We start from the raw sequence: 9,557 nt of genomic DNA, 5'->3' as shown, positions 1-9,557 counted from the left end.
TTTTACCATCCCACGGTAGTTCTTGTTATCTGTCTGTGCCATGCTGAGCTCTTTCAAAGAGTAGCATAATATGCAGAAACAACTTTTCCTATCACCTGATAAAGAAAATAAATCCAAAATTGGGAACACTTCTGAAGGTGTAGCCACACAATTTCCTCCCTCCCTTCCCTTTTTTTTCTGTTTGCTGCCAGTATCCAAGGGCTCTGTATAGGCCCTACTCCTACATGACTGCAGGAAAACCTAGAAAGCATTTAAACCATTACTATGATTCTATATTGTATCTCAGAATTTATATATAATAGGGGTAAGGGGAAAAGACTACAGGAGAATTCAATGCTAGCTCTTAATTTTTCATAGATCTTCAAATAGCTAGTAGTGATGATAATGGGCTTCTCTGGAGGGTACATATAATATTTCACCCTTCCCAAGGAGTTGATCCAAGAGCAAGTGATTCTGACAACCTCTGTGAGGAAAGTCCTCTAAACCAGTGTATCTCAGTCCACATATTTTAAAGTTGCTGAGTTTGAGAAACATCGCTCTAATCCATCTGATAAAGCAACAGAAAATTGGGATGTCATTTTCTTGCTGGGTCCTTTGGTTGATTCTAAAGGGTGCTTACAGAACCCAATTCAAGACAAAAAAAAAGACATTGTTCCCAGAAACTGACACGAAGGGAAGAATGTCAATTCATGAGAGTCTTGTAAAACGTACAAATACATGTACAATATATGAGGGATTTTTTTTTTAGCACAATGGGTTACTCTGCCCTGACTGAAATGGAAGAAAGCTCCAGGTAACCAACATAAGTGTTACTTTCTTTAATATAGGCAGACATATCAACACATTCCATCAGTTTGCCCTACAACCCGCTGGGGCACCTTCTATTCTTTGGGTTCAGTGCTCAAATTGCACCAATGTCTGGGAATACAGAACTAAAATAATCTGAAATAGCTTCACATTATGAGAGATCTTGAGACCTGGCCAACGTTTGACAGTAATACCTTTATATAAATCTGTAGTGCAACAGTTGTAGGAATGCTGTGTACATAGCAGTATGCTTAAAAAAAATACTCTGAGCTATGAAAAATACAAAAAAGGGCAACCAAAACGGGATTAGAATTGCTCTCCATCTAGGAAAAACAATAGTATTTGGAACTTTTTAGTGTAGAAAGGTGGTGTGTAAAAGCGGGTGTTTCTCAACATTGCCAACTTTAGGTTGCCTAGACTTCCAATTCCCAGAATTCCCCAGCCAGTAAATCTTTTAATATGGCTAGAGTGGTTTGGAACCTCTTTCCATTAGCTATCCAGCAAAGGTGAAGGATAAGCAGATTCTTAAATATATATTAAAAAAAAAGACAGAGTTTGTTGAACAAGAAAAACAGCATTTTTTTGGACTGGTTAATATTGAAGATTCTGGCAGCCAAAGTCCAACCAAGCCAATTTAAGCCAAGACTGTTTCGTTTTCACCCTTGCTATGAATGTTTGCCACCCTAAAGTTCTTGTAGAAAAGTTTTGTTTGTATTGAAGCCTCCTTAAGAAATTTTCATTGCCCTTCTTTCACATTATAGGTTGTTGCTAATTGTTATTACAGGTGCCACACCAAAGTGTTCAATATAAAATACACAGGATGGTATCTTGTTCCAAAAGGTCTACAGAGAAAGTTAGCAATAATCAAGCTTAGAATGTTGGGGAAAATGCACTGCTAAATGTTTAACTGATCTGGATTAGAATGTTCTATAGACCCAGCAGTGTCGTGATGTTTGTTATGTTCTTTTGATCAAATAAAATCAGAGCAGCATTTCTCAACCTTGGCAGCTTGAAAATATGTGGACTTTAACTCCCCGAATTCTCAAGCTGGGGAATTCATAGAGATAAAGTCCATACATCTTCAAGCTGCCAAAGTTGAAGAGGGACACTTCACACAGTGCAAAAAGTCAAAATTAACAGCACAATGCAGTAAGCTGAGATCTATTAAGAAGCAATTTTCCCCTAGAACTGCAAAAAGGAGGCAACAGGATGGGGCTAAAGAGAAAGCAGAAGCAGGAGAGAAGGCAGACCCAGAGCCAAAATCAGATTTGCAGAATATACATTATTGAGTCAAGGTCAGGATAGCATGTTGTGACTACAGCAGGGCCCAGGCAGGGGCAGGAAAAAAGTCAGTTTTAATACAAAAGAGACCCAGATTTAACTCAGTCCTGATCAATTATATTGTGCAAACACCAAAACACAATCAACTGTGTGGCAGTGTCAAAACCTTACCTAGTCAGTTGTCCAAAATGATCCCACAACTCATAACTGGAGATTGAGGCTGTATTCACAATTTTTTAAACTTAGTTACTAGAGTAACCTATTATCTAGGTTTACAAAATAGAGAACCATAAATGATATGAGTTAAGTATTTATAGTAGCCTTAAGAAAATATTGTCTCCAGAAGATTAAACAGGAAGAAAGATGCTAAGGCTGATACCAATATATGGCCATCACAAAACTGTGCTACTTTTAATGGTAATTTTTCAGCTGGACTGTAAAAGGAAATTCTCCTTGACACAATTGCCAAATAAATTCTTGGAAAAATCTAAGTATTTTCACAATTCTTTTAATGAAAAACCTACTTATTATAGAAGTACAGAAAAAGAAGTAAATTGCTGGCATTCTCTTCACCTGCTTTGAAAAATTATGTAAAATTAAAAAACCTAAGATTTTCACCCATCTAAGACTATTTTACATTAGTAGCGTCCAAGTGAGGGTTCGGTCATATTTTTTGAAATATTTTCTCAGGCATTTCAGAAGTAGCATCACTGGAAGAGTTGCAGAAAACTGAGCAAACAATGAGCATTACAAACTGGCTGAAAGTGCCTCATAAATTATTTGTTGGTGCAAATCTTTAACTATTTCATTCTGAGGTTTATGGAGTTGTGGCTATCTTCTGGATCACTTTTGGAATAATTAAATATAATTTAATATAATGTAATTAAAATATAATATTTTAATATAATTAAAATATATTTTTGAGATCGAATGTTCAAATTGATTTCCTTGCTTGGAATATTTTTTTTTCAAGACCATCTTTAAACCTTTTCTTTAGTTTCCACCTTGAACTCCGGCTCTAGGAGTTTTGCCCAGACTTCATTATAGGGATGCATTTTGGATGATGGTTTGTTATATTGGTCTACCATCCACCTCTTTTCAGAGGCCCATTTCACTAGACCTCCTTGAAGATTGTAAATCATGGAAGAGGTAATGAAATTTTGATTTGTCTCACGGCACAAGTAGTCACTCAGGAGCTGAGCTGTCATGGATGATCGATAGCCCACAGTACAGTAGCAAACAATGTGTCTGTGACACCTTTCATATTCTGAAATGGAACAAAAATTAAAGTTTTACACAGGTGCATATGTAGTATGATGGCTATATATGATACATATCACATTGTTCTCTTTCTGTGTAAGCAGTGTTATGTACGACACAAAAAAGGGTATAAACAAGTAAGCCAAATAAATTAAAAGCATAAGAGAAAAATGAAGTTTTAAAAAAGGGAAATATAGCTAGTCCTCATTCATTCTCTCTGGCTTTTTCAAGCAGGCTAGACAAGAGCTAATTAAACAGACACACAGAAACCAGGAACATCTTATAAGGAAGTTTTATTTAAGAAAAGTTAAGAAGCCATTATGAAAGAATTCCGGCTGACTGCAATTTATCAAATAGTAGTATTCAAATTATTTGTGCCTCTTTCTGCTGGCTTTACAAAAAGGGCCAGAAGAAATTATTTTTAGGCAGACATATACTTTTCATCCATTTCTTAGTGTGGTCACAGTCTTATTTAATATCAGGTTGTTTACTTTTGACCATGTGAGAACAATCCTAATTACCGTTCAGTCACATTTGTATTCAATCACCTATTCAAAGTCTTCTTATTTTACACACATACTTAAGTACTCCTCTCCCACTGAACATGCTGATTGACATTTTTAAAGCAAATGGTTTGATATAATGGCTTGCTTGAGTCCAGGAACTAGGAAGTAAGGATAGGCCAATATTTCCAAAAATAGACCCGGAAAGAATTAAAAAAAAGAATGTGCTGTGAAAAACTAAAAAGGCTAACTTGGTTCAGGATCTTTTTCCTATCAACTGAGTAGAATTTGCAATGTCATATTCTTTCAATCCAAAATTGTTTGCAAAAGGAAACAAATGAGGGAGCAATGGAAAAAACATCTGTATATGACAGAACCATAAAAAATAAAAAGGAAAATATAGTGGATAATATTACTGTATTTAGAAACCCTGAGAGAGAGGGCAGAAACAGGACATTAGACCAACTGTTATAGAGCTAGAATAGCTTTATTCCTCAATGAAAAAGAGAATATTCCAAGTCTTCCAACTCTGAGCCTTTTATGCCATAGTGAATAAGTATGGCTTCTTAGAAATCTAGGAGTATGCAACAACGGAAGTCATGCATGATTTATTGGAGAAATTCAACTCTGCTTGATGAAGATTATCTCAATAGTTTTTAAGCATATCTCATGTCTTTAAACACTGGTCGAACCTGGTCCATTTGAAAACCTTCACAAAGTAGAACTTTTTTCCCCCATACCTTGTTTGAACCATGCTTTGAAATTTTCCTTTACAGCATCACTTTCAGGAGGAACTAAGATTGCTTCTGGCAAGTGGCTGACTTCAAATTCTGCTAGACTTCGAGTATCCTAAGACAAAAGGAATAAGCAAACAAAAATCTTGAAAGGACTGAGCAGAATCACCAAGGGAATTCTCATCCCATCTTTTTCCTTCTTTTGTGTTCCTTCCTGACAGCAGGATCACTGCTTGAGAAGATGGAATAAAGGAAAGACATGTCATATCATAAGACTGGTTATTTTTTCTCCAAAGATACCAAGCTTCCGGTCTGCTTAAATAAGGAGGTAACTCAGCAAAAATAGGCTAGTAGAGAATGGTTCCAAGACAATGGCAAAGCTTACAAATTATATATTATATTGGAAAGAGCACTTTTCAGATACCCTCACCCCCAGCTTTTTTTTTCTTCTTGCAGATCACTGGGTATCTGTTGTCAAAAATCAGTAGTACAGTCTTTCATTTTCAGGTAGGAAAAACGTGATATAAACTATAAATAGCAATAATTTTAATAGTAGAACGTACATAATAAAGCAGATAACCTGGTAATAGCTAAGAATAGGAGGGGGGGAAAATTCGAGTTACGCAAGACCAAGCCTTAAGAACAAATGCATACAAAGCCAGAATTGTTAAGACAGCCACCTCTGCAAAGAAGCTGAAGAAATTGTCAACCATCTGATTAGCTGCTGCAAGAAGATGGCACAAACTGACTACAAACAAAAGCATGACAAAGTAGCAACAATGATGGATTGAAATATTTGCAAGAAATGCCATTTGCCTGCAACCAAGAACTGGTGGGACCACAAAACAGAGTAATAGAAAATGAAGAAGCTAAAGTTCTCTAGACAAGCGCCTGCCACATAGCATCCCAGACTTATCAATTGTCAATAAGAAAGACAAAACATCTGGATAGTGGACACAGCAGAACCCAGAAGCAGCATAATAGAAGAGAAAGAAATGAAGAAAATTGCAAAATGTAAAGATCTGCAAATAAAAGTAGAATGACTGTAGCAAAAGAAAGCAAAGATAGTAGTAATAGCAATAAACGCCTTGGTGCAATCACTTAAAATCAGCTGGAGCACCACTTGAATACCATCAGCATTGACAAAATCATCATCAATCACCTGCAAAAGGCAGCTTTACTTGGAACAGGTCATATCCTGTGATGACATACCTGAGATGGCATGTTTAATATCATCAAACAACATTTGCCTATCCCAGGTCTTGGAAAGGATTCGATAGGTGGATAAAAATGCCAAATCCAGTGTAAACATCTGGTTGACTGTGGGACCAATGTAATGATTTATTAAATATGTGCTGTCCAACTCTCAATGAGTCTGGGCAGCTCATAACAAAGAAATTACAATGAAGCCAATAAAACATAAAGATAAATATAGTAGATTATATTAAGAGAATTCAGTATATATTTTTAAAACAGTTCTATCTAAGCCCCCAGGAATTCTATTCCTGCTCTCAGACACAATGCAGTCCTGCTTACACTATATTATTGTTACATGTATTGCTTCTTGTAATTTTATTCTTTCTTCTGCTTCTTCCTGTATCATTGCACCTGTAACCTAAAGAGAACTGAGGTTAAAAAGGGGCAGAAATGGAGCCTTTTGAACAGACTTTACTGGATTTTGCTGACAGGGCTCTCTATCAAGCAACTGATTAGGCTTGCCCAGAACTACAGCATTCAGTCTTGGAAGACATCGGTGGTGCCTGGGAGAATATGAAGGGTTCATTTTAGAAGAAGCAAAATCACCCAACTGAATGGAGCACTGCTTTAAGGTTGTAAGATAGGAAGTCTGCACAGGTATTATCAGTGGCCCAGTTCAAACAATCACTAAACTGGCTATGGTAGTAGATTGATAAAGCTTCAAAACTGGTACAAATTTGAGGGGGTAAGTTGTTTCTTTAAGCTCATATGGGTTTTTATAACATGATCCATGCTTAACAATGAATGAATTTTCTTGGTTCATACCACGTGCCAAACTTTCAAATGACCATCCAGTGACCAAGATTGCATTTGTATCACCTTGTTGGCTAAAATATAGTTGGCCAGTTGGGGATTCAAGATGTTGTGTGAACAGATGCTCTCTAATGCTTCATCTTCAGACTAAAAACTTAATCAAGGGATAGTAAATCATCTGACCGAAACAGTAGCTCAAGAGAGCAATTTAAGAAACTAGACTGTTGTACAATGGAGTTTTTGTAAATTGTGCCTCATCACCTCTGTTCCTTATGACTCCCCAAAACAGAACTGGCAGAACATTCAGATCTCTAATCAAGTATGTTCCCTGCATCATTTCAGGCACCGCTTCTCTATGATCTTTCAGCTGTTGATGTGTAATGACAGAGGAAGAGTAAAGAAATTGCAGGCTACATCCCAGTTGTTATAAATAAGCATCTTGCATGCACACTCTAGTTCTATGACCTGGCTGAATGTAATATTTTTTGGTGTTTCTACACATTTTATAGGACATGTGCTAAAAATATATTGGAAGATTTTTAGATAATCTTGAGAAAGCTGGTTACACCCTGCTCCACTTTAAGTATTCACAGAAGCATAAGTACAAGTGCACACATACCGTAATCACACATATGCCAGGAAAGTGACTTCCATCTACAGTAACCAACATCTTGCTCCAGGCATTTTGCTGCTATGAACCATAGAAAAAACTTACAAGAAATGCTGCAGAAGACAGATTCTCCCACGATCAGAAGGAGGAATAAAGTCCCTTAGGCTTAACACACTAAGCCTAAATTAATGAAGCACAATTTCTGTATTCACATAACTATTGTGCCCAAATATATAAAAATATTATGGCTTAATGTAATGACCATGCTATGACAATGGCTAAATCATAAATTACCCAACCACCCCTAGTCTAGCATCTGGTGGAAATCCTGATTGTGTGTGCTGTTTTTTTGTACAATTGGCAATATCTCTGATAGTTTTGAAGACCAAAAATTAGCCACAGTGGAATCAGATTTGCAGAGTGCATATGAAATTCTGGAGGAAATACAGTATATCAAACTCTGAGCACATTGTATGTAAATAGCTTCATGATTCTCCTGAAAAATAATGGAAAGGGATTCATAGTCAAATTCTCTGGCTAACAGGATATCAAGAAAGCAGCTGGATCAGGTCTTATCAGAAAAAGACAAATTTTGTAATTAGTCACACATGGTCTTGCTAACTAAGAAAAGAGTGAAAATCCTATGCAGTTCAAAAGTATGAGGAGATACCAATCCTGGTCTCACATAGAATGTTAATTTTATATATAGGGCATTTGTCAAAAAAGGAGACTGTGTTTCAAAGCATGATAAATTGGGAATAAATGCCCTATTCTGACTGATATGACCAAACTTTCATTTTAAGCTTCATGTGATGCATAAGAAATGAATAGAACTGAAATGAGTAGGCTGGTAGCAAAGGGCAGTGTATAATCCAAGCAGTCAAAATGGAAGAGAAGGACCACGGGAGACATGATAGCAGTGTTCCAATATTTGAGGGGCTATCACAGAGAGGAGGGGATCAGCCTGTTTTCCAAAGCACGTGAAGGCCAGACAAGGAATAACGGATGGAAGCTGATCAAGGAGAGATTCAACCTAGAGATAAGAAGAAATTTTCTGACAGTGAGAACAATCAACCAGTGGAACAGTTTGCCTTCAGAGATGGGACTTTCATCACTGGAAGCTTTCAAGAGGAGACTGGACTGCCATCTGTCAGAAATGGTGTAGGGTCTCCTGCTTGAGCAGTGGGTTGAACTATATGACCTACAAGGTCCCTTCCAACTCTGTTATTCTGGTTATGGCATTTGACTTTACTCAGTTTTCATTTCTGTGAATACGTTGGCAGGCAAAATGAATTACAGCATATATTGCATATTCTGTTTATTTTTCTTTGTATAATGCATCTTGATGAACACCTGGAAAGCAATAAAGGTAAGATTAAAAAAACCCAGAGTTAAATTTGACTCACGAAGATAACATTGAACAAGTGGATTGTCATTTTCTTCTTCAAGGATCTTTTTTCAACTTAGCCAACCTTTAGTCAAAAATTCAGGGGGAATCCTGTAGCAGCTTATCTAGCTAACATATTTTATTAAAAGGCCATCAGACTCCTTATTTTTTGTTGCCATGGACTAAAATAGCTTTTACAAGAACCAACCTTCCTTCCTTCCTTCCTTCCTTCCTTCCTTCCTTCCTTCCTTCCTTCCTTCCTTCCTTCCTTCCTTCCTTCCTTCCTTCCTTCCTTCCTTCCAGAAATGGAATGGTTCCCAAATGGCTGCTAGGGAAGGGAAGAATCTGAATTGCAGGCCTCCCTCACCATCTTGATCTCCACCTCTAGTCCATCCATGCTTCCTGATCCATCTCAGATCCACCCACTAAGCTAGATTTAAATATTTGATTTTTCTTTTCTTTTTTTCAAAACGGTTCCAGCTTTTGATTGGCAGGAATGAAATGCCAACATTTATTTTCTGTTTCATTGAAGTCTTTTACAGGGCACTGACTTCTCATGTGAAAAAGAAATCAGAATTGAAAGTGAATCTGTGGTTTACTCTCTCCTTTGAACCCAGAGGCTATGTTTACTGGGGAGGGATTCCATTCTTTTTGCTGTGATAATAATAGTTTGCTAACCACTAAAGCTTCTTGATCATTTCATTTTTAACAAAAACTAAGAATAAGTCCATTTTAGAAGGTTTTGTATCTTGTTTCCTAAATGAACCAATAGATTGGGGAGGATTATAGGTTGAAACATTTATAATAGCTCATTGTATAAAAATAAACAAAACCACTACTAAAAAAAGTCCAGATGGATATTTCAAGGCTGCTATTATAAAAGGAAGGTTTAAAAATAATGCAACAAAGGAATGTCAACTGAAGCTTTGCTATTTGGGCTTTGTGGTTAACCACAGGGTTGTGTT

Source organism: Protobothrops mucrosquamatus, unplaced genomic scaffold, assembly GCF_001527695.2.
Source record: "Protobothrops mucrosquamatus isolate PMUCROS unplaced genomic scaffold, P.Mucros_1.0 scaffold286, whole genome shotgun sequence".
NCBI lineage: Eukaryota > Metazoa > Chordata > Lepidosauria > Squamata > Viperidae > Protobothrops > Protobothrops mucrosquamatus.
Note: the sequence above shows the minus strand (reverse complement) of the source record.